General features: G+C 30.0%; 14 non-coding genes across 14 annotated transcripts; all 14 read right to left on the bottom strand.

Moving 5' to 3' along the window:
- Window positions 1-1,325: 1,325 nt before the first annotated feature.
- TRNAQ-CUG (transfer RNA glutamine (anticodon CUG)) lies at window positions 1,326-1,397 on the bottom strand. Its single transcript has one exon. It is a non-coding gene; the product is annotated as a tRNA-Gln (tRNA).
- A 1,821-nt stretch (window positions 1,398-3,218) lies between these two features.
- On the bottom strand, window positions 3,219-3,290 carry TRNAQ-CUG (transfer RNA glutamine (anticodon CUG)). Its single transcript has one exon. It is a non-coding gene; the product is annotated as a tRNA-Gln (tRNA).
- A 1,817-nt stretch (window positions 3,291-5,107) lies between these two features.
- Window positions 5,108-5,179, bottom strand: TRNAQ-CUG (transfer RNA glutamine (anticodon CUG)). Its single transcript has one exon. It is a non-coding gene; the product is annotated as a tRNA-Gln (tRNA).
- A 1,822-nt stretch (window positions 5,180-7,001) lies between these two features.
- On the bottom strand, window positions 7,002-7,073 carry TRNAQ-CUG (transfer RNA glutamine (anticodon CUG)). The gene has a single exon. It is a non-coding gene; the product is annotated as a tRNA-Gln (tRNA).
- Window positions 7,074-8,889: 1,816 nt separating this feature from the next.
- Window positions 8,890-8,961, bottom strand: TRNAQ-CUG (transfer RNA glutamine (anticodon CUG)). Its single transcript has one exon. It is a non-coding gene; the product is annotated as a tRNA-Gln (tRNA).
- Window positions 8,962-10,782: 1,821 nt separating this feature from the next.
- On the bottom strand, window positions 10,783-10,854 carry TRNAQ-CUG (transfer RNA glutamine (anticodon CUG)). Its single transcript has one exon. It is a non-coding gene; the product is annotated as a tRNA-Gln (tRNA).
- Window positions 10,855-12,671: 1,817 nt separating this feature from the next.
- On the bottom strand, window positions 12,672-12,743 carry TRNAQ-CUG (transfer RNA glutamine (anticodon CUG)). Its single transcript has one exon. It is a non-coding gene; the product is annotated as a tRNA-Gln (tRNA).
- A 1,822-nt stretch (window positions 12,744-14,565) lies between these two features.
- Window positions 14,566-14,637, bottom strand: TRNAQ-CUG (transfer RNA glutamine (anticodon CUG)). Its single transcript has one exon. It is a non-coding gene; the product is annotated as a tRNA-Gln (tRNA).
- Window positions 14,638-16,453: 1,816 nt separating this feature from the next.
- Window positions 16,454-16,525, bottom strand: TRNAQ-CUG (transfer RNA glutamine (anticodon CUG)). The gene has a single exon. It is a non-coding gene; the product is annotated as a tRNA-Gln (tRNA).
- A 1,820-nt stretch (window positions 16,526-18,345) lies between these two features.
- On the bottom strand, window positions 18,346-18,417 carry TRNAQ-CUG (transfer RNA glutamine (anticodon CUG)). Its single transcript has one exon. It is a non-coding gene; the product is annotated as a tRNA-Gln (tRNA).
- A 1,822-nt stretch (window positions 18,418-20,239) lies between these two features.
- Window positions 20,240-20,311, bottom strand: TRNAQ-CUG (transfer RNA glutamine (anticodon CUG)). The gene has a single exon. It is a non-coding gene; the product is annotated as a tRNA-Gln (tRNA).
- Window positions 20,312-22,128: 1,817 nt separating this feature from the next.
- Window positions 22,129-22,200, bottom strand: TRNAQ-CUG (transfer RNA glutamine (anticodon CUG)). Its single transcript has one exon. It is a non-coding gene; the product is annotated as a tRNA-Gln (tRNA).
- A 1,820-nt stretch (window positions 22,201-24,020) lies between these two features.
- On the bottom strand, window positions 24,021-24,092 carry TRNAQ-CUG (transfer RNA glutamine (anticodon CUG)). Its single transcript has one exon. It is a non-coding gene; the product is annotated as a tRNA-Gln (tRNA).
- A 1,823-nt stretch (window positions 24,093-25,915) lies between these two features.
- TRNAQ-CUG (transfer RNA glutamine (anticodon CUG)) lies at window positions 25,916-25,987 on the bottom strand. Its single transcript has one exon. It is a non-coding gene; the product is annotated as a tRNA-Gln (tRNA).
- Between the last annotated feature and the right edge of the window lie 1,228 nt (window positions 25,988-27,215).

Below are 27,215 nucleotides of genomic sequence, written 5' to 3'. Positions count from 1 at the left end.
GATATGAACTGAATGGTACTTACAAAAAACCAATAGGACCTACCAAGATTTAAATACAGATCACTGTATTCAAAGATCAGAGTGGAGTGGTTACCAATACACCAAGAAACCACATTCATTAGGGAACATCTAAACATTTTTTTCTAAAATGTTAGATTCTTAGAAGACACATTTTATTGAAGTTATTGTACATATATTAACATCAATGCTTATTTGGATTACACAGTAAAATTCATATAATTACAAACATTTCTATAACTACCTTTTTTTTAGATTTTAGTACATTTTTATAATAATCAGTAATTTAAAAAAAATGTATTATATGTATAAAAAAGAAAAGTTTTTGTCAATCAAGGAATTAAACTTTGTACGAAAATGCACCTGGTCCCACCGAGATTTGAACTCAATTTACTGGATTCAGAGTACAGAGTGCTAACCATAACACCATGGAATATCCCTTCTAATAACACATATAAAACTTTCTCTCAGAGTGTAAGATCTTTATTTCTACAAGATATAGAAATATTCATTCAGAGAGATATGTACTACATTGTATTTACAAATAAAACCATTAGGACCTACCAATTTGTATATACAGATTATTAGTTTCAGAGTCCAGAATTGTTAACAGTACACCATGAAAGCTCATTCATATGGTGGCATGTAAAAAATGTTCTCACAGTGTAAGATTCTTAGAGGTTACATTTTATTGGAATTATATTACCGATAAACCTGTCTCTCAGTGTGTATGATTCTTAATTTATGCAATTTATAGATATTTTCTTTCTCAGAGATATGAACTGCATAATACTTACAAAAAAACAATAGGACCTACCAAGATGTAAATACAAATCATGGATTCAGAGTCCAAAATGGTTACAAATACACCAGGAAACCTCATTCATGAGGAAGCATTTAAACAGTTTTTATTAGAATGTACTCTCAGAGAAATATAAACTGAACGGTACTTACAAAAAACCAATAGGACCTACCAAGATTTAAATACAGATCACTGGATTCAAAGATCCGAGTGGTTACCAATACACCAAGAAACTTCATTCATGAGGGAGAGCTAAACATTTTTTTCTAAAATGTTAGATTCTTAGAAGACACATTTTATTGCAATTATTGTACATATATTTACATCAACGCTTATTTGGGTTATATAGTAAAATTCATATAATTACATACATTTCTATAACTACCTTTTTTTTAGCTTTTAGTACATATTTACAAAAATCAGTGATTTAAAAAAACTATTATATGTATGAAAAAGAAGACTTTCTGTCAATCAAGAACTTAAACAGAAGGTACTAAAACACATCAGGTCCCACCGAGATTTGAACTCGGATCGCTGGATTCAGAGCCCAGAGTGCTAACCATTACACCATGGAACCTCTCTTCTAACACAACATATACAACTTTCTCTTAGAGTGTGAGATCTTATTTTCTACAAGTTACAGGAATAATAATCAGAGAGACAAGTATTACATTGTATTTACAAAAAAAAAGCCATTAGGACCTACCAAATTTTTATACAGATTATAGGTTTCAGAGTCCAGAATTGTTAACAGCACACAATGAAACCTCATTCATATGGTAGCATGTACATTTTTTGTCAGAGTATAAGATTCTTAGTGGATACATTTTATTGGAATTAAATGACAGATAAACCTGTCTCTCAGTGTGTAAGATTCTTAATTTATGCAATTTATAGATATTTTCTTTCTCAGAGATATTAACTGTATTGTACTTACAACAAAACCAATAGAACCTACCAAGATGTTAATATAGATCATGGATTCAGAGTCCAAAATGTTTACCAATATACCATGAAACCTCATCCATTAGGGAGCATCTAAATATTTTTATAAGAATGTACTCTCAGAGAGATATGAACTGAATGGTACTTACAAAAAACCAATAGGACCTACCAAGATTTAAATACAGATCACTGTATTCAAAGATCAGAGTGGAGTGGTTACCAATACACCAAGAAACCACATTCATTAGGGAACATCTAAACATTTTTTTCTAAAATGTTAGATTCTTAGAAGACACATTTTATTGAAGTTATTGTACATATATTAACATCAATGCTTATTTGGATTACACAGTAAAATTCATATAATTACAAACATTTCTATAACTACCTTTTTTTTAGATTTTAGTACATTTTTACAATAATCAGTGATTTTGAAAAAAAATTTATTATATGTATAAAAAAAGAAAAGTTTTGTCAATCAAGGACTTAAACTGAAGGTACTAAAATGCACCTGGTCCCACCGAGGTTTGAACTCAATTTACTGGATTCAGAGTACAGAGTGCTAACCATAACACCATGGAATCTCCCTTCTAATAACACATATAAAACTTTCTCTCAGAGTGTAAGATCTTTATTTCTACAAGATACAGAAATATTCATTCAGAGAGATATGTACTACATTGTATTTACAAATAAAACCATTAGGACCTACCAATTTGTATATACAGATTATTAGTTTCAGAGTCCAGAATTGTTAACAGTACACCATGAAAGCTCATTCATATGGTGGCATGTAAAAAATGTTCTCACAGTGTAAGATTCTTAGAGGTTACATTTTATTGGAATTATATTACCGATAAACCTGTCTCTCAGTGTGTATGATTCTTAATTTATGCAATTTATAGATATTTTCTTTCTCAGAGATATGAACTGCATAATACTTACAAAAAAACAATAGGACCTACCAAGATGTAAATACAAATCATGGATTCAGAGTCCAAAATGGTTACAAATACACCAGGAAACCTCATTCATGAGGAAGCATTTAAACAGTTTTTATTAGAATGTACTCTCAGAGAAATATAAACTGAACGGTACTTACAAAAAACCAATAGGACCTACCAAGATTTAAATACAGATCACTGGATTCAAAGATCCGAGTGGTTACCAATACACCAAGAAACTTCATTCATGAGGGAGAGCTAAACATTTTTTTTAAAATGTTAGATTCTTAGAAGACACATTTTATTGCAATTATTGTACATATATTTACATCAACGCTTATTTGGGTAATATAGTAAAATTCATATAATTACATAAATTTCTATAACTACCTTTTTTTAGCTTTTAGTACATATTTACAAAAATCAGTGATTTAAAAGAATTATTATATGTATGAAAAAGAAGACTTTCTGTCAATCAAGAACTTAAACTGAAGGTACTAAAACACATCAGGTCCCACCGAGATTTGAACTCGGATCGCTGGATTCAGAGCCCAGAGTGATAACCATTACACCATGAAACCTCTCTTCTAACACAACATATACAACTTTCTCTTAGAGTGTGAGATCTTATTTTCTACAAGTTACAGGAATAATAATCAGAGAGATAAGTATTACATTGTATTTACAAAAAAAAGCCATTAGGACCTACCAAATTCTTATACAGATTATAGGTTTCAGAGTCCAGAATTGTTAACAGCACACAATGAAACCTCATTCATATGGTAGCATGTACATTTTTTGTCAGAGTATAAGATTCTTAGTGGATACATTTTATTGGAATTAAATGACAGATAAACCTGTCTCTCAGTGTGTAAGATTCTTAATTTATGCAATTTATAGATATTTTCTTTCTCAGAGATATTAACTGTATTGTACTTACAACAAAACCAATAGAACCTACCAAGATGTAAATATAGATCATGGATTCAGAGTCCAAAATGTTTACCAATATACCATGAAACCTCATCCATTAGGGAGCATCTAAATATTTTTTATAAGAATGTACTCTCAGAGAGATATGAACTGAATGGTACTTACAAAAAACCAATAGGACCTACCAAGATTTAAATACAGATCACTGTATTCAAAGATCAGAGTGGAGTGGTTACCAATACACCAAGAAACCACATTCATTAGGGAACATCTAAACATTTTTTTCTAAAATGTTAGATTCTTAGAAGACACATTTTATTGAAGTTATTGTACATATATTAACATCAATGCTTATTTGGATTACACAGTAAAATTCATATAATTACAAACATTTCTATAACTACCTTTTTTTTAGATTTTAGTACATTTTTATAATAATCAGTAATTTAAAAAAAATGTATTATATGTATAAAAAAGAAAAGTTTTTGTCAATCAAGGAATTAAACTTTGTACGAAAATGCACCTGGTCCCACCGAGATTTGAACTCAATTTACTTGATTCAGAGTACAGAGTGCTAACCATAACACCATGGAATATCCCTTCTAATAACACATATAAAACTTTCTCTCAGAGTGTAAGATCTTTATTTCTACAAGATATAGAAATATTCATTCAGAGAGATATGTACTACATTGTATTTACAAATAAAACCATTAGGACCTACCAATTTGTATATACAGATTATTAGTTTCAGAGTCCAGAATTGTTAACAGTACACCATGAAAGCTCATTCATATGGTGGCATGTAAAAAATGTTCTCACAGTGTAAGATTTTTAGAGGTTACATTTTATTGGAATTATATTACCGATAAACCTGTCTCTCAGTGTGTATGATTCTTAATTTATGCAATTTATAGATATTTTCTTTCTCAGAGATATGAACTGCATAATACTTACAAAAAAACAATAGGACCTACCAAGATGTAAATACAAATCATGGATTCAGAGTCCAAAATGGTTACAAATACACCAGGAAACCTCATTCATGAGGAAGCATTTAAACAGTTTTTATTAGAATGTACTCTCAGAGAAATATAAACTGAACGGTACTTACAAAAAACCAATAGGACCTACCAAGATTTAAATACAGATCACTGGATTCAAAGATCAGAGTGGTTACCAATACACCAAGAAACTTCATTCATGAGGGAGAGCTAAACATTTTTTTTAAAATGTTAGATTCTTAGAAGACACATTTTATTGCAATTATTGTACATATATTTACATCAACGCTTATTTGGGTAATATAGTAAAATTCATATAATTACATACATTTCTATAACTACCTTTTTCTAGCTTTTAGTACAAATTTACAAAAATCAGTGATTTAAAAAAATTATTATATGTATGAAAAAGAAGACTTTATGTCAATCAAGAACTTAAACTGAAGGTACTAAAACACATCAGGTCCCACCGAGATTTGAACTCGGATCGCTGGATTCAGAGCCCAGAGTGCTAACCATTACACCATGGAACCTCTCTTCTAACACAACATATACAACTTTCTCTTAGAGTGTGAGATCTTATTTTCTACAAGTTACAGGAATAATAATCAGAGACACAAGTATTACATTGTATTTACAAAAAAAAGCCATTAGGACCTACCAAATTTTTTATACAGATTATAGGTTTCAGAGTCCAGAATTGTTAACAGCACACAATGAAACCTCATTCATATGGTAGCATGTACATTTTTTGTCAGAATATAAGATTCTTAGTGGATACATTTTATTGGAATTAAATGACAGATAAACCTGTCTCTCAGTGTGTAAGATTCTTAATTTATGCAATTTATAGATATTTTCTTTCTCAGAGATATTAACTGTATTGTACTTACAACAAAACCAATAGAACCTACCAAGATGTTAATATAGATCATGGATTCAGAGTCCAAAATGTTTACCAATATACCATGAAACCTCATCCATTAGGGAGCATCTAAATATTTTTATAAGAATGTACTCTCAGAGAGATATGAACTGAATGGTACTTACAAAAAACCAATAGGACCTACCAAGATTTAAATACAGATCACTGTATTCAAAGAGCAGAGTGGAGTGGTTACCAATACACCAAGAAACCACATTCATTAGGGAACATCTAAACATTTTTTTCTAAAATGTTAGATTCTTAGAAGACACATTTTATTGAAGTTATTGTACATATATTAACATCAATGCTTATTTGGATTACACAGTAAAATTCATATAATTACAAACATTTCTATAACTACCTTTTTTTTAGATTTTAGTACATTTTTACAATAATCTGTGATTTTTAAAAAAAAATTATTATATGTATAAAAAAAGAAAAGTTTTTGTCAATCAAGAACTTAAACTGAAGGTACTAAAATGCACGTGGTCCCACCGAGGTTTGAACTCAATTTACTGGATTCAGAGTACAGAGTGCTAACCATAACACCATGGAATCTCCCTTCTAATAACACATATAAAACTTTCTCTCAGAGTGTAAGATCTTTATTTCTACAAGATACAGAAATATTCATTCAGAGAGATATGTACTACATTGTATTTACAAATAAAACCATTAGGACCTACCAATTTGTATATACAGATTATTAGTTTCAGAGTCCAGAATTGTTAACAGTACACCATGAAAGCTCATTCATATGGTGGCATGTAAAAAATGTTCTCACAGTGTAAGATTCTTAGAGGTTACATTTTATTGGAATTATATTACCGATAAACCTGTCTCTCAGTGTGTATGATTCTTAATTTGTGCAATTTATAGATATTTTCTTTCTCAGAGATATGAACTGCATAATACTTACAAAAAAACAATAGGACCTACCAAGATGTAAATACAAATCATGGATTCAGAGTCCAAAATGGTTACAAATACACCAGGAAACCTCATTCATGAGGAAGCATTTAAACAGTTTTTATTAGAATGTACTCTCAGAGAAATATAAACTGAACGGTACTTACAAAAAACCAATAGGACCTACCAAGATTTAAATACAGATCACTGGATTCAAAGATCCGAGTGGTTACCAATACACCAAGAAACTTCATTCATGAGGGAGAGCTAAACATTTTTTTTTAAATGTTAGATTCTTAGAAGACACATTTTATTGCAATTATTGTACATATATTTACATCAACGCTTATTTGGGTAATATAGTAAAATTCATATGATTACATACATTTCTATAACTACCTTTTTCTAGCTTTTAGTACATATTTACAAAAATCAGTGATTTAAAAAAATTATTATATGTATGATAAAGAAGACTTTCTGTCAATCAAGAACTTAAACTGAAGGTACTAAAACACATCAGGTCCCACCGAGATTTGAACTCAGATCGCTGGATTCAGAGCCCAGAGTGCTAACCATTACACCATGGAACCTCTCTTCTAACACAACATATACAACTTTCTCTTAGAGTGTGAGATCTTATTTTCTACAAGTTACAGGAATAATAATCAGAGAGACAAGTATTACATTGTATTTACAAAAAAAAAGCTATTAGGACCTACCAAATTTTTATACAGATTATAGGTTTCAGAGTCCAGAATTGTTAACAGCACACAATGAAACCTCTTTCATATGGTAGCATGTACATTTTTTGTCAGAGTATAAGATTCTTAGTGGATACATTTTATTGGAATTAAATGACAGATAAACCTGTCTCTCAGTGTGTAAGATTCTTAATTTATGCAATTTATAGAGATTTTCTTTCTCAGAGATATTAACTGTATTGTACTTACAACAAAACCAATAGAACCTACCAAGATGTAAATATAGATTATGGATTCAGAGTCCAAAATGTTTACCAATATACCATGAAACCTCATCCATTAGGGAGCATCTAAATATTTTTATAAGAATGTACTCTCAGAGAGATATGAACTGAATGGTACTTACAAAAAACCAATAGGACCTACCAAGATTTAAATACAGATCACTGTATTCAAAGATCAGAGTGGAGTGGTTACCAATACACCAAGAAACCACATTCATTAGGGAACATCTAAACATTTTTTTCTAAAATGTTAGATTCTTAGAAGACACATTTTATTGAAGTTATTGTACATATATTAACATCAATGCTTATTTGGATTACACAGTAAAATTCATATAATTACAAACATTTCTATAACTACCTTTTTTTTAGATTTTGGTACATTTTTACAATAATCAGTGATTTAAAAAAAAATTATTATATGTATAAAAAAAAAGTTTTTGTCAATCAAGGAATTAAACTTTGTACTAAAATGCACCTGGTCCCACCGAGATTTGAACTCAATTTACTAGATTCAGAGTACAGAGTGCTAACCATAACACCATGGAATATCCCTTCTAATAACAAATATAAAACTTTCTCTCAGAGTGTAAGATCTTTATTTCTACAAGATACAGAAATATTCATTCAGAGAGATATGTACTACATTGTATTTACAAATAAAACCATTAGGACCTACCAATTTGTATATACAGATTATTCGTTTCAGAGTCCAGAATTGTTAACAGTACACCATGAAAGCTCATTCATATGGTGGCATGTAAAAAATGTTCTCACAGTGTAAGATTCTTAGAGGTTACATTTTATTGGAATTATATTACCGATAAACCTGTCTCTCAGTGTGTATGATTCTTAATTTATGCAATTTATAGATATTTTCTTTCTCAGAGATATGAACTGCATAATACTTACAAAAAACAATAGGACCTACCAAGATGTAAATACAAATCATGGATTCAGAGTCCAAAATGGTTACAAATACACCAGGAAACCTCATTCATGAGGAAGCATTTAAACAGTTTTTATTAGAATGTACTCTCTGAGAAATATAAACTGAACGGTACTTACAAAAAACCAGTAGGAACTACCAAGATTTAAATACAGATCACTGGATTCAAAGATCCGAGTGGTTACCAATACACCAAGAAACTTCATTCATGAGGGAGAGCTAAACATTTTTTTCTAAAATGTTAGATTCTTAGAAGACACATTTTATTGCAATTATTGTACATATATTTACATCAACGCTTATTTGGGTTATACAGTAAAATTCATATAATTACATACATTTCTATAACTACCTTTTTTGTAGCTTTTAGTACATATTTACAAAAATCAGTGATTTAAAAAAATTATTATATGTATGAAAAAGAAGACTTTCTGTCAATCAAGAACTTAAACAGAAGGTACTAAAACACATCAGGTCCCACCGAGATTTGAACTCGGATCGCTGGATTCAGAGCCCAGAGTGCTAACCATTACACCATGGAACCTCTCTTCTAACACAACATATACAACTTTCTCTTAGAGTGTGAGATCTTATTTTCTACAAGTTACAGGAATAATAATCAGAGAGACAAGTATTACATTGTATTTACAAAAAAAAAGCCATTAGGACCTACCAAATTTTTATACAGATTATAGGTTTCAGAGTCCAGAATTGTTAACAGCACACAATGAAACCTCATTCATATGGTAGCATGTACATTTTTTGTCAGAGTATAAGATTCTTAGTGGATACATTTTATTGGAATTAAATGACAGATAAACCTGTCTCTCAGTGTGTAAGATTCTTAATTTATGCAATTTATAGATATTTTCTTTCTCAGAGATATTAACTGTATTGTACTTACAACAAAACCAATAGAACCTACCAAGATGTTAATATAGATCATGGATTCAGAGTCCAAAATGTTTACCAATATACCATGAAACCTCATCCATTAGGGAGCATCTAAATATTTTTATAAGAATGTACTCTCAGAGAGATATGAACTGAATGGTACTTACAAAAAACCAATAGGACCTACCAAGATTTAAATACAGATCACTGTATTCAAAGATCAGAGTGGAGTGGTTACCAATACACCAAGAAACCACATTCATTAGGGAACATCTAAACATTTTTTTCTAAAATGTTAGATTCTTAGAAGACACATTTTATTGAAGTTATTGTACATATATTAACATCAATGCTTATTTGGATTACACAGTAAAATTCATATAATTACAAACATTTCTATAACTACCTTTTTTTTAGATTTTAGTACATTTTTACAATAATCAGTGATTTTGAAAAAAAATTTATTATATGTATAAAAAAAGAAAAGTTTTGTCAATCAAGGACTTAAACTGAAGGTACTAAAATGCACCTGGTCCCACCGAGGTTTGAACTCAATTTACTGGATTCAGAGTACAGAGTGCTAACCATAACACCATGGAATCTCCCTTCTAATAACACATATAAAACTTTCTCTCAGAGTGTAAGATCTTTATTTCTACAAGATACAGAAATATTCATTCAGAGAGATATGTACTACATTGTATTTACAAATAAAACCATTAGGACCTACCAATTTGTATATACAGATTATTAGTTTCAGAGTCCAGAATTGTTAACAGTACACCATGAAAGCTCATTCATATGGTGGCATGTAAAAAATGTTCTCACAGTGTAAGATTCTTAGAGGTTACATTTTATTGGAATTATATTACCGATAAACCTGTCTCTCAGTGTGTATGATTCTTAATTTATGCAATTTATAGATATTTTCTTTCTCAGAGATATGAACTGCATAATACTTACAAAAAAACAATAGGACCTACCAAGATGTAAATACAAATCATGGATTCAGAGTCCAAAATGGTTACAAATACACCAGGAAACCTCATTCATGAGGAAGCATTTAAACAGTTTTTATTAGAATGTACTCTCAGAGAAATATAAACTGAACGGTACTTACAAAAAACCAATAGGACCTACCAAGATTTAAATACAGATCACTGGATTCAAAGATCCGAGTGGTTACCAATACACCAAGAAACTTCATTCATGAGGGAGAGCTAAACATTTTTTTTAAAATGTTAGATTCTTAGAAGACACATTTTATTGCAATTATTGTACATATATTTACATCAACGCTTATTTGGGTAATATAGTAAAATTCATATAATTACATAAATTTCTATAACTACCTTTTTTTAGCTTTTAGTACATATTTACAAAAATCAGTGATTTAAAAGAATTATTATATGTATGAAAAAGAAGACTTTCTGTCAATCAAGAACTTAAACTGAAGGTACTAAAACACATCAGGTCCCACCGAGATTTGAACTCGGATCGCTGGATTCAGAGCCCAGAGTGATAACCATTACACCATGAAACCTCTCTTCTAACACAACATATACAACTTTCTCTTAGAGTGTGAGATCTTATTTTCTACAAGTTACAGGAATAATAATCAGAGAGATAAGTATTACATTGTATTTACAAAAAAAAGCCATTAGGACCTACCAAATTCTTATACAGATTATAGGTTTCAGAGTCCAGAATTGTTAACAGCACACAATGAAACCTCATTCATATGGTAGCATGTACATTTTTTGTCAGAGTATAAGATTCTTAGTGGATACATTTTATTGGAATTAAATGACAGATAAACCTGTCTCTCAGTGTGTAAGATTCTTAATTTATGCAATTTATAGATATTTTCTTTCTCAGAGATATTAACTGTATTGTACTTACAACAAAACCAATAGAACCTACCAAGATGTAAATATAGATCATGGATTCAGAGTCCAAAATGTTTACCAATATACCATGAAACCTCATCCATTAGGGAGCATCTAAATATTTTTTATAAGAATGTACTCTCAGAGAGATATGAACTGAATGGTACTTACAAAAAACCAATAGGACCTACCAAGATTTAAATACAGATCACTGTATTCAAAGATCAGAGTGGAGTGGTTACCAATACACCAAGAAACCACATTCATTAGGGAACATCTAAACATTTTTTTCTAAAATGTTAGATTCTTAGAAGACACATTTTATTGAAGTTATTGTACATATATTAACATCAATGCTTATTTGGATTACACAGTAAAATTCATATAATTACAAACATTTCTATAACTACCTTTTTTTTAGATTTTAGTACATTTTTATAATAATCAGTAATTTAAAAAAAATGTATTATATGTATAAAAAAGAAAAGTTTTTGTCAATCAAGGAATTAAACTTTGTACGAAAATGCACCTGGTCCCACCGAGATTTGAACTCAATTTACTTGATTCAGAGTACAGAGTGCTAACCATAACACCATGGAATATCCCTTCTAATAACACATATAAAACTTTCTCTCAGAGTGTAAGATCTTTATTTCTACAAGATATAGAAATATTCATTCAGAGAGATATGTACTACATTGTATTTACAAATAAAACCATTAGGACCTACCAATTTGTATATACAGATTATTAGTTTCAGAGTCCAGAATTGTTAACAGTACACCATGAAAGCTCATTCATATGGTGGCATGTAAAAAATGTTCTCACAGTGTAAGATTTTTAGAGGTTACATTTTATTGGAATTATATTACCGATAAACCTGTCTCTCAGTGTGTATGATTCTTAATTTATGCAATTTATAGATATTTTCTTTCTCAGAGATATGAACTGCATAATACTTACAAAAAAACAATAGGACCTACCAAGATGTAAATACAAATCATGGATTCAGAGTCCAAAATGGTTACAAATACACCAGGAAACCTCATTCATGAGGAAGCATTTAAACAGTTTTTATTAGAATGTACTCTCAGAGAAATATAAACTGAACGGTACTTACAAAAAACCAATAGGACCTACCAAGATTTAAATACAGATCACTGGATTCAAAGATCAGAGTGGTTACCAATACACCAAGAAACTTCATTCATGAGGGAGAGCTAAACATTTTTTTTAAAATGTTAGATTCTTAGAAGACACATTTTATTGCAATTATTGTACATATATTTACATCAACGCTTATTTGGGTAATATAGTAAAATTCATATAATTACATACATTTCTATAACTACCTTTTTCTAGCTTTTAGTACAAATTTACAAAAATCAGTGATTTAAAAAAATTATTATATGTATGAAAAAGAAGACTTTATGTCAATCAAGAACTTAAACTGAAGGTACTAAAACACATCAGGTCCCACCGAGATTTGAACTCGGATCGCTGGATTCAGAGCCCAGAGTGCTAACCATTACACCATGGAACCTCTCTTCTAACACAACATATACAACTTTCTCTTAGAGTGTGAGATCTTATTTTCTACAAGTTACAGGAATAATAATCAGAGACACAAGTATTACATTGTATTTACAAAAAAAAGCCATTAGGACCTACCAAATTTTTTATACAGATTATAGGTTTCAGAGTCCAGAATTGTTAACAGCACACAATGAAACCTCATTCATATGGTAGCATGTACATTTTTTGTCAGAATATAAGATTCTTAGTGGATACATTTTATTGGAATTAAATGACAGATAAACCTGTCTCTCAGTGTGTAAGATTCTTAATTTATGCAATTTATAGATATTTTCTTTCTCAGAGATATTAACTGTATTGTACTTACAACAAAACCAATAGAACCTACCAAGATGTTAATATAGATCATGGATTCAGAGTCCAAAATGTTTACCAATATACCATGAAACCTCATCCATTAGGGAGCATCTAAATATTTTTATAAGAATGTACTCTCAGAGAGATATGAACTGAATGGTACTTACAAAAAACCAATAGGACCTACCAAGATTTAAATACAGATCACTGTATTCAAAGAGCAGAGTGGAGTGGTTACCAATACACCAAGAAACCACATTCATTAGGGAACATCTAAACATTTTTTTCTAAAATGTTAGATTCTTAGAAGACACATTTTATTGAAGTTATTGTACATATATTAACATCAATGCTTATTTGGATTACACAGTAAAATTCATATAATTACAAACATTTCTATAACTACCTTTTTTTTAGATTTTAGTACATTTTTACAATAATCTGTGATTTTTAAAAAAAAATTATTATATGTATAAAAAAAGAAAAGTTTTTGTCAATCAAGAACTTAAACTGAAGGTACTAAAATGCACGTGGTCCCACCGAGGTTTGAACTCAATTTACTGGATTCAGAGTACAGAGTGCTAACCATAACACCATGGAATCTCCCTTCTAATAACACATATAAAACTTTCTCTCAGAGTGTAAGATCTTTATTTCTACAAGATACAGAAATATTCATTCAGAGAGATATGTACTACATTGTATTTACAAATAAAACCATTAGGACCTACCAATTTGTATATACAGATTATTAGTTTCAGAGTCCAGAATTGTTAACAGTACACCATGAAAGCTCATTCATATGGTGGCATGTAAAAAATGTTCTCACAGTGTAAGATTCTTAGAGGTTACATTTTATTGGAATTATATTACCGATAAACCTGTCTCTCAGTGTGTATGATTCTTAATTTGTGCAATTTATAGATATTTTCTTTCTCAGAGATATGAACTGCATAATACTTACAAAAAAACAATAGGACCTACCAAGATGTAAATACAAATCATGGATTCAGAGTCCAAAATGGTTACAAATACACCAGGAAACCTCATTCATGAGGAAGCATTTAAACAGTTTTTATTAGAATGTACTCTCAGAGAAATATAAACTGAACGGTACTTACAAAAAACCAATAGGACCTACCAAGATTTAAATACAGATCACTGGATTCAAAGATCCGAGTGGTTACCAATACACCAAGAAACTTCATTCATGAGGGAGAGCTAAACATTTTTTTTTAAATGTTAGATTCTTAGAAGACACATTTTATTGCAATTATTGTACATATATTTACATCAACGCTTATTTGGGTAATATAGTAAAATTCATATGATTACATACATTTCTATAACTACCTTTTTCTAGCTTTTAGTACATATTTACAAAAATCAGTGATTTAAAAAAATTATTATATGTATGATAAAGAAGACTTTCTGTCAATCAAGAACTTAAACTGAAGGTACTAAAACACATCAGGTCCCACCGAGATTTGAACTCAGATCGCTGGATTCAGAGCCCAGAGTGCTAACCATTACACCATGGAACCTCTCTTCTAACACAACATATACAACTTTCTCTTAGAGTGTGAGATCTTATTTTCTACAAGTTACAGGAATAATAATCAGAGAGACAAGTATTACATTGTATTTACAAAAAAAAAGCTATTAGGACCTACCAAATTTTTATACAGATTATAGGTTTCAGAGTCCAGAATTGTTAACAGCACACAATGAAACCTCTTTCATATGGTAGCATGTACATTTTTTGTCAGAGTATAAGATTCTTAGTGGATACATTTTATTGGAATTAAATGACAGATAAACCTGTCTCTCAGTGTGTAAGATTCTTAATTTATGCAATTTATAGAGATTTTCTTTCTCAGAGATATTAACTGTATTGTACTTACAACAAAACCAATAGAACCTACCAAGATGTAAATATAGATTATGGATTCAGAGTCCAAAATGTTTACCAATATACCATGAAACCTCATCCATTAGGGAGCATCTAAATATTTTTATAAGAATGTACTCTCAGAGAGATATGAACTGAATGGTACTTACAAAAAACCAATAGGACCTACCAAGATTTAAATACAGATCACTGTATTCAAAGATCAGAGTGGAGTGGTTACCAATACACCAAGAAACCACATTCATTAGGGAACATCTAAACATTTTTTTCTAAAATGTTAGATTCTTAGAAGACACATTTTATTGAAGTTATTGTACATATATTAACATCAATGCTTATTTGGATTACACAGTAAAATTCATATAATTACAAACATTTCTATAACTACCTTTTTTTTAGATTTTGGTACATTTTTACAATAATCAGTGATTTAAAAAAAAATTATTATATGTATAAAAAAAAAGTTTTTGTCAATCAAGGAATTAAACTTTGTACTAAAATGCACCTGGTCCCACCGAGATTTGAACTCAATTTACTAGATTCAGAGTACAGAGTGCTAACCATAACACCATGGAATATCCCTTCTAATAACAAATATAAAACTTTCTCTCAGAGTGTAAGATCTTTATTTCTACAAGATACAGAAATATTCATTCAGAGAGATATGTACTACATTGTATTTACAAATAAAACCATTAGGACCTACCAATTTGTATATACAGATTATTCGTTTCAGAGTCCAGAATTGTTAACAGTACACCATGAAAGCTCATTCATATGGTGGCATGTAAAAAATGTTCTCACAGTGTAAGATTCTTAGAGGTTACATTTTATTGGAATTATATTACCGATAAACCTGTCTCTCAGTGTGTATGATTCTTAATTTATGCAATTTATAGATATTTTCTTTCTCAGAGATATGAACTGCATAATACTTACAAAAAACAATAGGACCTACCAAGATGTAAATACAAATCATGGATTCAGAGTCCAAAATGGTTACAAATACACCAGGAAACCTCATTCATGAGGAAGCATTTAAACAGTTTTTATTAGAATGTACTCTCTGAGAAATATAAACTGAACGGTACTTACAAAAAACCAGTAGGAACTACCAAGATTTAAATACAGATCACTGGATTCAAAGATCCGAGTGGTTACCAATACACCAAGAAACTTCATTCATGAGGGAGAGCTAAACATTTTTTTCTAAAATGTTAGATTCTTAGAAGACACATTTTATTGCAATTATTGTACATATATTTACATCAACGCTTATTTGGGTTATACAGTAAAATTCATATAATTACATACATTTCTATAACTACCTTTTTTGTAGCTTTTAGTACATATTTACAAAAATCAGTGATTTAAAAAAATTATTATATGTATGAAAAAGAAGACTTTCTGTCAATCAAGAACTTAAACTGAAGGTACTAAAACACATCAGGTCCCACCGAGATTTGAACTCGGATCGCTGGATTCAGAGCCCAGAGTGCTAACCATTACACCATGAAACCTCTCTTCTAAGACAACATATACAACTTTCTCTTAGAGTGTGAGATCTTATTTTCTACAAGTTACAGGAATAATAATCAGAGAGATAAGTATTACATTGTATTTACAAAAAAAAGCCATTAGGACCTACCAAATTTTTATACAGATTATAGGTTTCAGAGTCCAGAATTGTTAACAGCACACAATGAAACCTCATTCATATGGTAGCATGTACATTTTTTGTCAGAATATAAGATTCTTAGTGGATACATTTTATTGGAATTAAATGACAGATAAACCTGTCTCTCAGTGTGTAAGATTCTTAATTTATGCAATTTATAGATATTTTCTTTCTCAGAGATATTAACTGTATTGTACTTACAACAAAACCAATAGAACCTACCAAGATGTAAATATAGATCATGGATTCAGAGTCCAAAATGTTTACCAATACACCATGAAACCTCATCCATTAGGGAGCATCTAAATATTTTTATAAGAATGTACTCTCAGAGAGATATGAACTGAATGGTACTTACAAAAAACCAATAGGACCTACCAAGATTTAAATACAGATCACTGTATTCAAAGATCAGAGTGGAGTGGTTACCAATACACCAAGAAACAACATTCATTAGGGAACATCTAAACATTTTTTTCTAAAATGTTAGATTCTTAGAAGACACATTTTATTGAAGTTATTGTACATATATTAACATCAATGCTAATTTGGATTACACAGTAAAATTCATATAATTACAAACATTTCTATAACTACCTTTTTTTAGATTTTAGTACATTTTTACAATAATCAGTGATTTTTAAAAAAAAATTATTATATGTATAAAAAAAGAAAAGTTTTTGTCAATCAAGAACTTAAACTGAAGGTACTAAAATGCACCTGGTCCCACCGAGGTTTGAACTCAATTTACTGGATTCAGAGTACAGAGTGCTAACCATAACACCATGGAATCTCCCTTCTAATAACACATATAAAACTTTCTCTCAGAGTGTAAGATCTTTATTTCTACAAGATACAGAAATATTCATTCAGAGAGATATGTACTACATTGTATTTACAAATAAAACCATTAGGACCTACCAATTTGTATATACAGATTATTAGTTTCAGAGTCCAGAATTGTTAACAGTACACCATGAAAGCTCATTCATATGGTGGCATGTAAAAAATGTTCTCACAGTGTAAGATTCTTAGAGGTTACATTTTATTGGAATTATATTACCGATAAACCTGTCTCTCAGTGTGTATGATTCTTAATTTATGCAATTTATAGATATTTTCTTTCTCAGAGATATGAACTGCATAATACTTACAAAAAAACAATAGGACCTACCAAGATGTAAATACAAATCATGGATTCAGAGTCCAAAATGGTTACAAATACACCAGGAAACCTCATTCATGAGGAAGCATTTAAACAGTTTTTATTAGAATGTACTCTCAGAGAAATATAAACTGAACGGTACTTACAAAAAACCAATAGGACCTACCAAGATTTAAATACAGATCACTGGATTCAAAGATCCGAGTGGTTACCAATACACCAAGAAACTTCATTCATGAGGGAGAGCTAAACATTTTTTTTAAAATGTTAGATTCTTAGAAGACACATTTTATTGCAATTATTGTACATATATTTACATCAACGCTTATTTGGGTAATATAGTAAAATTCATATAATTACATACATTTCTATAACTACCTTTTTCTAGCTTTTAGTACAAATTTACAAAAATCAGTGATTTAAAAAAATTATTATATGTATGAAAAAGAAGACTTTATGTCAATCAAGAACTTAAACTGAAGGTACTAAAACACATCAGGTCCCACCGAGATTTGAACTCGGATCGCTGGATTCAGAGCCCAGAGTGCTAACCATTACACCATGGAACCTCTCTTCTAACACAACATATACAACTTTCTCTTAGAGTGTGAGATCTTATTTTCTACAAGTTACAGGAATAATAATCAGAGACACAAGTATTACATTGTATTTACAAAAAAAAGCCATTAGGACCTACCAAATTTTTTATACAGATTATAGGTTTCAGAGTCCAGAATTGTTAACAGCACACAATGAAACCTCATTCATATGGTAGCATGTACATTTTTTGTCAGAATATAAGATTCTTAGTGGATACATTTTATTGGAATTAAATGACAGATAAACCTGTCTCTCAGTGTGTAAGATTCTTAATTTATGCAATTTATAGATATTTTCTTTCTCAGAGATATTAACTGTATTGTACTTACAACAAAACCAATAGAACCTACCAAGATGTTAATATAGATCATGGATTCAGAGTCCAAAATGTTTACCAAAATACCATGAAACCTCATCCATTAGGGAGCATCTAAATATTTTTATAAGAATGTACTCTCAGAGAGATATGAACTGAATGGTACTTACAAAAAACCAATAGGACCTACCAAGATTTAAATACAGATCACTGTATTCAAAGATCAGAGTGGAGTGGTTACCAATACACCAAGAAACCACATTCATTAGGGAACATCTAAACATTTTTTTCTAAAATGTTAGATTCTTAGAAGACACATTTTATTGAAGTTATTGTACATATATTAACATCAATGCTTATTTGGATTACACAGTAAAATTCATATAATTACAAACATTTCTATAACTACCTTTTTTTTAGATTTTAGTACATTTTTACAATAATCAGTGATTTTTAAAAAAAAATTATTATATGTATAAAAAAAGAAAAGTTTTTGTCAATCAAGAACTTAAACTGAAGGTACTAAAATGCACCTGGTCCCACCGAGGATTGAACTCAATTTACTGGATTCAGAGTACAGAGTGCTAACCATAACACCATGGAATCTCCCTTCTAATAACACATATAAAACTTTCTCTCAGAGTGTAAGATCTTTATTTCTACAAGATACAGAAATATTCATTCAGAGAGATATGTACTACATTGTATTTACAATTAAAACCATTAGGACCTACCAATTTGTATATACAGATTATTAGTTTCAGAGTCCAGAATTGTTAACAGTACACCATGAAAGCTCATTCATATGGTGGCATGTAAAAAATGTTCTCACAGTGTAAGATTCTTAGAGGTTACATTTTATTGGAATTATATTACCGATAAACCTGTCTCTCAGTGTGTATGATTCTTAATTTGTGCAATTTATAGATATTTTCTTTCTCAGAGATATGAACTGCATAATACTTACAAAAAAACAATAGGACCTACCAAGATGTAAATACAAATCATGGATTCAGAGTCCAAAATGGTTACAAATACACCAGGAAACCTCATTCATGAGGAAGCATTTAAACAGTTTTTATTAGAATGTACTCTCAGAGAAATATAAACTGAACGGTACTTACAAAAAACCAATAGGACCTACCAAGATTTAAATACAGATCACTGGATTCAAAGATCCGAGTGGTTACCAATACACCAAGAAACTTCATTCATGAGGGAGAGCTAAACATTTTTTTTTAAATGTTAGATTCTTAGAAGACACATTTTATTGCAATTATTGTACATATATTTACATCAACGCTTATTTGGGTAATATAGTAAAATTCATATGATTACATACATTTCTATAACTACCTTTTTCTAGCTTTTAGTACATATTTACAAAAATCAGTGATTTAAAAAAATTATTATATGTATGATAAAGAAGACTTTCTGTCAATCAAGAACTTAAACTGAAGGTACTAAAACACATCAGGTCCCACCGAGATTTGAACTCAGATCGCTGGATTCAGAGCCCAGAGTGCTAACCATTACACCATGGAACCTCTCTTCTAACACAACATATACAACTTTCTCTTAGAGTGTGAGATCTTATTTTCTACAAGTTACAGGAATAATAATCAGAGAGACAAGTATTACATTGTATTTACAAAAAAAAAAGCTATTAGGACCTACCAAATTTTTATACAGATTATAGGTTTCAGAGTCCAGAATTGTTAACAGCACACAATGAAACCTCTTTCATATGGTAGCATGTACATTTTTTGTCAGAGTATAAGATTCTTAGTGGATACATTTTATTGGAATTAAATGACAGATAAACCTGTCTCTCAGTGTGTAAGATTCTTAATTTATGCAATTTATAGAGATTTTCTTTCTCAGAGATATTAACTGTATTGTACTTACAACAAAACCAATAGAACCTACCAAGATGTAAATATAGATTATGGATTCAGAGTCCAAAATGTTTACCAATATACCATGAAACCTCATCCATTAGGGAGCATCTAAATATTTTTATAAGAATGTACTCTCAGAGAGATATGAACTGAATGGTACTTACAAAAAACCAATAGGACCTACCAAGATTTAAATACAGATCACTGTATTCAAAGATCAGAGTGGAGTGGTTACCAATACACCAAGAAACCACATTCATTAGGGAACATCTAAACATTTTTTTCTAAAATGTTAGATTCTTAGAAGACACATTTTATTGAAGTTATTGTACATATATTAACATCAATGCTTATTTGGATTACACAGTAAAATTCATATAATTACAAACATTTCTATAACTACCTTTTTTTTAGATTTTGGTACATTTTTACAATAATCAGTGATTTAAAAAAAAATTATTATATGTATAAAAAAAAAGTTTTTGTCAATCAAGGAATTAAACTTTGTACTAAAATGCACCTGGTCCCACCGAGATTTGAACTCAATTTACTAGATTCAGAGTACAGAGTGCTAACCATAACACCATGGAATATCCCTTCTAATAACAAATATAAAACTTTCTCTCAGAGTGTAAGATCTTTATTTCTACAAGATACAGAAATATTCATTCAGAGAGATATGTACTACATTGTATTTACAAATAAAACCATTAGGACCTACCAATTTGTATATACAGATTATTCGTTTCAGAGTCCAGAATTGTTAACAGTACACCATGAAAGCTCATTCATATGGTGGCATGTAAAAAATGTTCTCACAGTGTAAGATTCTTAGAGGTTACATTTTATTGGAATTATATTACCGATAAACCTGTCTCTCAGTGTGTATGATTCTTAATTTATGCAATTTATAGATATTTTCTTTCTCAGAGATATGAACTGCATAATACTTACAAAAAACAATAGGACCTACCAAGATGTAAATACAAATCATGGATTCAGAGTCCAAAATGGTTACAAATACACCAGGAAACCTCATTCATGAGGAAGCATTTAAACAGTTTTTATTAGAATGTACTCTCTGAGAAATATAAACTGAACGGTACTTACAAAAAACCAGTAGGAACTACCAAGATTTAAATACAGATCACTGGATTCAAAGATCCGAGTGGTTACCAATACACCAAGAAACTTCATTCATGAGGGAGAGCTAAACATTTTTTTCTAAAATGTTAGATTCTTAGAAGACACATTTTATTGCAATTATTGTACATATATTTACATCAACGCTTATTTGGGTTATATAGTAAAATTCATATAATTACATACATTTCTATAACTACCTTTTTTGTAGCTTTTAGTACATATTTACAAAAATCAGTGATTTAAAAAAATTATTATATGTATGAAAAAGAAGACTTTCTGTCAATCAAGAACTTAAACTGAAGGTACTAAAACACATCAGGTCCCACCGAGATTTGAACTCGGATCGCTGGATTCAGAGCCCAGAGTGCTAACCATTACACCATGAAACCTCTCTTCTAAGACAACATATACAACTTTCTCTTAGAGTGTGAGATCTTATTTTCTACAAGTTACAGGAATAATAATCAGAGAGATAAGTATTACATTGTATTTACAAAAAAAAGCCATTAGGACCTACCAAATTTTTATACAGATTATAGGTTTCAGAGTCCAGAATTGTTAACAGCACACAATGAAACCTCATTCATATGGTAGCATGTACATTTTTTGTCAGAATATAAGATTCTTAGTGGATACATTTTATTGGAATTAAATGACAGATAAACCTGTCTCTCAGTGTGTAAGATTCTTAATTTATGCAATTTATAGATATTTTCTTTCTCAGAGATATTAACTGTATTGTACTTACAACAAAACCAATAGAACCTACCAAGATGTTAATATAGATCATGGATTCAGAGTCCAAAATGTTTACCAATATACCATGAAACCTCATCCATTAGGGAGCATCTAAATATTTTTATAAGAATGTACTCTCAGAGAGATATGAACTGAATGGTACTTACAAAAAACCAATAGGACCTACCAAGATTTAAATACAGATCACTGTATTCAAAGATCAGAGTGGAGTGGTTACCAATACACCAAGAAACAACATTCATTAGGGAACATCTAAACATTTTTTTCTAAAATGTTAGATTCTTAGAAGACACATTTTATTGAAGTTATTGTACATATATTAACATCAATGCTAATTTGGATTACACAGTAAAATTCATATAATTACAAACATTTCTATAACTACCTTTTTTTAGATTTTAGTACATTTTTACAATAATCAGTGATTTTTAAAAAAAAATTATTATATGTATAAAAAAAGAAAAGTTTTTGTCAATCAAGAACTTAAACTGAAGGTACTAAAATGCACCTGGTCCCACCGAGGTTTGAACTCAATTTACTGGATTCAGAGTACAGAGTGCTAACCATAACACCATGGAATCTCCCTTCTAATAACACATATAAAACTTTCTCTCAGAGTGTAAGATCTTTATTTCTACAAGATATAGAAATATTCATTCAGAGAGATATGTACTACATTGTATTTACAAATAAAACCATTAGGACCTACCAATTTGTATATACAGATTATTAGTTTCAGAGTCCAGAATTGTTAACAGTACACCATGAAAGCTCATTCATATGGTGGCATGTAAAAAATGTTCTCACAGTGTAAGATTTTTAGAGGTTACATTTTATTGGAATTATATTACCGATAAACCTGTCTCTCAGTGTGTATGATTCTTAATTTATGCAATTTATAGATATTTTCTTTCTCAGAGATATGAACTGCATAATACTTACAAAAAAACAATAGGACCTACCAAGATGTAAATACAAATCATGGATTCAGAGTCCAAAATGGTTACAAATACACCAGGAAACCTCATTCATGAGGAAGCATTTAAACAGTTTTTATTAGAATGTACTCTCAGAGAAATATAAACTGAACGGTACTTACAAAAAACCAATAGGACCTACCAAGATTTAAATACAGATCACTGGATTCAAAGATCAGAGTGGTTACCAATACACCAAGAAACTTCATTCATGAGGGAGAGCTAAACATTTTTTTTAAAATGTTAGATTCTTAGAAGACACATTTTATTGCAATTATTGTACATATATTTACATCAACGCTTATTTGGGTAATATAGTAAAATTCATATAATTACATACATTTCTATAACTACCTTTTTCTAGCTTTTAGTACAAATTTACAAAAATCAGTGATTTAAAAAAATTATTATATGTATGAAAAAGAAGACTTTATGTCAATCAAGAACTTAAACTGAAGGTACTAAAACACATCAGGTCCCACCGAGATTTGAACTCGGATCGCTGGATTCAGAGCCCAGAGTGATAACCATTACACCATGGAACCTCTCTTCTAACACAACATATACAACTTTCTCTTAGAGTGTGAGATCTTATTTTCTACAAGTTACAGGAATAATAATCAGAGACACAAGTATTACATTGTATTTACAAAAAAAAGCCATTAGGACCTACCAAATTTTTTATACAGATTATAGGTTTCAGAGTCCAGAATTGTTAACAGCACACAATGAAACCTCATTCATATGGTAGCATGTACATTTTTTGTCAGAATATAAGATTCTTAGTGGATACATTTTATTGGAATTAAATGACAGATAAACCTGTCTCTCAGTGTGTAAGATTCTTAATTTATGCAATTTATAGATATTTTCTTTCTCAGAGATATTAACTGTATTGTACTTACAACAAAACCAATAGAACCTACCAAGATGTTAATATAGATCATGGATTCAGAGTCCAAAATGTTTACCAATATACCATGAAACCTCATCCATTAGGGAGCATCTAAATATTTTTATAAGAATGTACTCTCAGAGAGATATGAACTGAATGGTACTTACAAAAAACCAATAGGACCTACCAAGATTTAAATACAGATCACTGTATTCAAAGATCAGAGTGGAGTGGTTACCAATACACCAAGAAACCACATTCATTAGGGAACGTCTAAACATTTTTTTCTAAAATGTTAGATTCTTAGAAGACACATTTTATTGAAGTTATTGTACATATATTAACATCAATGCTTATTTGGATTACACAGTAAAATTCATATAATTACAAACATTTCTATAACTACCTTTTTTTTAGATTTTAGTACATTTTTACAATAATCAGTGATTTTTAAAAAAAAATTATTATATGTATAAAAAAAGAAAAGTTTTTGTCAATCAAGAACTTAAACTGAAGGTACTAAAATGCACCTGGTCCCACCGAGGTTTGAACTCAATTTACTGGATTCAGAGTACAGAGTGCTAACCATAACACCATGGAATCTCCCTTCTAATAACACATATAAAACTTTCTCTCAGAGTGTAAGATCTTTATTTCTACAAGATACAGAAATATTCATTCAGAGAGATATGTACTAGATTGTATTTACAAATAAAACCATTAGGACCTACCAATTTGTATATACAGATTATTAGTTTCAGAGTCCAGAATTGTTAACAGTACACCATGAAAGCTCATTCATATGGTGGCATGTAAAAAATGTTCTCACAGTGTAAGATTCTTAGAGGTTACATTTTATTGGAATTATATTACCGATAAACCTGTCTCTCAGTGTGTATGATTCTTAATTTATGCAATTTATAGATATTTTCTTTCTCAGAGATATGAACTGCATAATACTTACAAAAAAACAATAGGACCTACCAAGATGTAAATACAAATCATGGATTCAGAGTCCAAAATGGTTACAAATACACCAGGAAACCTCATTCATGAGGAAGCATTTAAACAGTTTTTATTAGAATGTACTCTCAGAGAAATATAAACTGAACGGTACTTACAAAAAACCAATAGGACCTACCAAGATTTAAATACAGATCACTGGATTCAAAGATCCGAGTGGTTACCAATACACCAAGAAACTTAATTCATGAGGGAGAGCTAAACATTTTTTTTTTAAATGTTAGATTCTTAGAAGACACATTTTATTGCAATTATTGTACATATATTTACATCAACGCTTATTTGGGTAATATAGTAAAATTCATATAATTACATACATTTCTATAAATACCTTTTTTTAGCTTTTAGTACATATTTACAAAAATCAGTGATTTAAAAGAATTATTATATGTATGAAAAAGAAGACTTTCTGTCAATCAAGAACTTAAACTGAAGGTACTAAAACACATCAGGTCCCACCGAGATTTGAACTCGGATCGCTGGATTCAGAGCCCAGAGTAATAACCATTACACCATGAAACCTCTCTTCTAACACAACATATAGAACTTTCTCTTAGAGTGTGAGATCTTATTTTCTACAAGTTACAGGAATAATAATCAGAGAGATAAGTATTACATTGTATTTACAAAAAAAAGCCATTAGGACCTACCAAATTCTTATACAGATTATAGGTTTCAGAGTCCAGAATTGTTAACAGCACACAATGAAACCTCATTCATATGGTAGCATGTACATTTTTTGTCAGAGTATAAGATTCTTAGTGGATACATTTTATTGGAATTAAATGACAGATAAACCTGTCTCTCAGTGTGTAAGATTCTTAATTTATGCAATTTATAGATATTTTCTTTCTCAGAGATATTAACTGTATTGTACTTACAACAAAACCAATAGAACCTACCAAGATGTAAATATAGATCATGGATTCAGAGTCCAAAATGTTTACCAATATACCATGAAACCTCATCCATTAGGGAGCATCTAAATATTTTTTATAAGAATGTACTCTCAGAGAGATATGAACTGAATGGTACTTACAAAAAACCAATAGGACCTACCAAGATTTAAATACAGATCACTGTATTCAAAGATCAGAGTGGAGTGGTTACCAATACACCAAGAAACCACATTCATTAGGGAACATCTAAACATTTTTTTCTAAAATGTTAGATTCTTAGAAGACACATTTTATTGAAGTTATTGTACATATATTAACATCAATGCTTATTTGGATTACACAGTAAAATTCATATAATTACAAACATTTCTATAACTACCTTTTTTTTAGATTTTAGTACATTTTTATAATAATCAGTAATTTAAAAAAAATGTATTATATGTATAAAAAAGAAAAGTTTTTGTCAATCAAGGAATTAAACTTTGTACGAAAATGCACCTGGTCCCACCGAGATTTGAACTCAATTTACTGGATTCAGAGTACAGAGTGCTAACCATAACACCATGGAATATCCCTTCTAATAACACATATAAAACTTTCTCTCAGAGTGTAAGATCTTTATTTCTACAAGATATAGAAATATTCATTCAGAGAGATATGTACTACATTGTATTTACAAATAAAACCATTAGGACCTACCAATTTGTATATACAGATTATTAGTTTCAGAGTCCAGAATTGTTAACAGTACACCATGAAAGCTCATTCATATGGTGGCATGTAAAAAATGTTCTCACAGTGTAAGATTCTTAGAGGTTACATTTTATTGGAATTATATTACCGATAAACCT

The sequence above is a fragment of the Pseudophryne corroboree genome, chromosome 11, assembly GCF_028390025.1.
Source record: "Pseudophryne corroboree isolate aPseCor3 chromosome 11, aPseCor3.hap2, whole genome shotgun sequence".
Classification (NCBI taxonomy): Eukaryota; Metazoa; Chordata; class Amphibia; order Anura; family Myobatrachidae; genus Pseudophryne; species Pseudophryne corroboree.
Note: the sequence above shows the minus strand (reverse complement) of the source record. Positions and strands in the feature narration are given on the sequence as shown.